Source organism: Miscanthus floridulus, chromosome 5, assembly GCF_019320115.1.
Source record: "Miscanthus floridulus cultivar M001 chromosome 5, ASM1932011v1, whole genome shotgun sequence".
Taxonomy (NCBI): domain Eukaryota; kingdom Viridiplantae; phylum Streptophyta; class Magnoliopsida; order Poales; family Poaceae; genus Miscanthus; species Miscanthus floridulus.
This window is the reverse complement of record NC_089584.1, coordinates 88,091,265-88,092,815: the sequence shown is the minus strand read 5'-3', so window position 1 is coordinate 88,092,815 and position 1,551 is coordinate 88,091,265.

Below are 1,551 nucleotides of genomic sequence, written 5' to 3'. Positions count from 1 at the left end.
AAGCAAGAAAAAGAGTAACAAGAAAGATCAAGAAAAGGAGAAAGCACAAGTAGATGATCAAGATGAGAGTGATGTTGAAGTTGAAGACAACTACAACCTTGATCATCTCAACCACAAAGACAAGTTCATCATCATGAAGATAGTTGAAAAGAATGATGAGCTTGAAGAAGAGATTGATAAGCAAGAGCAATCACTTCAAAAGCAAGAATTGTTTCTCATCTCCAAGATGGAAGAACTAAAGGCTCTAAGTGAAAGGTATGAAAAATTGTCAATTGAGCATGCTTTAGTTACTAACTCCTCTTCTAGTGTTTCACAACTAGAGAAGAAAAACTTTGAGCTCAAGGCAAGGCCAGATGAACTATCAAGCAAGTATAATGTGCTACAAGCAAACTATGTTCATCTAAAGTGTTGTCATGATGAAGTAGTAGAATCTAGCATCATGCTTGAGGTAGCTCATAAGGTTGTGATCACATCGGTAAAATTTTCTCAACCTCTCACACATTCACTCACTAGTACACCATCTCAATTAAATATTTCTTGTATTAATGAGTGTGCTCCTCAAGCAAGCCAATCTTCGATTGAGCTAAATGTTATAGAAAACATAGAGCTCAAAGAAGAGGTGAAAAGGTTAAAGAAAGATGTGATTCGGTTGAAGGGTAGGAAGAAAGCACAACCTTCTCAAGATAACCATGATAACATGGTGAAGAAGCTTGAGAAGGGTTCAAACCTTGCTTCCTCCAAAGCCCAACAAAAGAATCACATTTCAAGTAAGGCCAACACAACCAAGAGCAAGAAACATGGAAAAAGGTTATGCTATGGTTGTGGATTATATGGACATGAGTGGGCAATGTGTCCACATAAGAGTTGGTCCGACAAGTGTGAAGTGGCTGAACAAAAGGCCTCAAACAAGTTGGCCAACCAAAAGAAAAGTGATGGACAAAGCGCTTGTCTCATGAGTAAGAAATTAGGGCATCCTACCAAGAAATGCCCAATGTACAAAGAGGCAAGAAAGGAAGCCCAAGTTGCAACAAGAAGATGCTATGGATGCAATGAGATGGGCCACAAGGTTGATAGATGTCCATACAAGGAAAATAAGCATAGAGCAAACAAAGGTCACATATGCTATGCTTGTAGAAGAAAGGGGCATCTAAGCTATGAATGCCCAAATAGTAATGCTCCTAAGCCAAACACATTTGTTTATAATGATAAGCTTAGGAAGATCACAAATGGAGTTAGCGCTAGCAAGGTGATGTGTTCACCACATACTAGTGCTAAAGCCATTTGGGTGCCTAAGCACTTGTTGACTAACCGAAAATTAAAGGACCCAACAAGAGTTAGGTACCAAAGTATGCTTAGGTTAATGATGTAGGTACTTGGTGATGAGATGAAGGCTTCGGGGTGGTTGAGCAAGCAATTTGATAATATTCACTCAATCTATCAATCAATTCTTATAATAATCTCTTATATGGTTGACCCAAAGATAATTCAATGAATATATCATATATTTCATCCTCACCATTGGTAACAAGTACCTAAACATTATAGTATAGT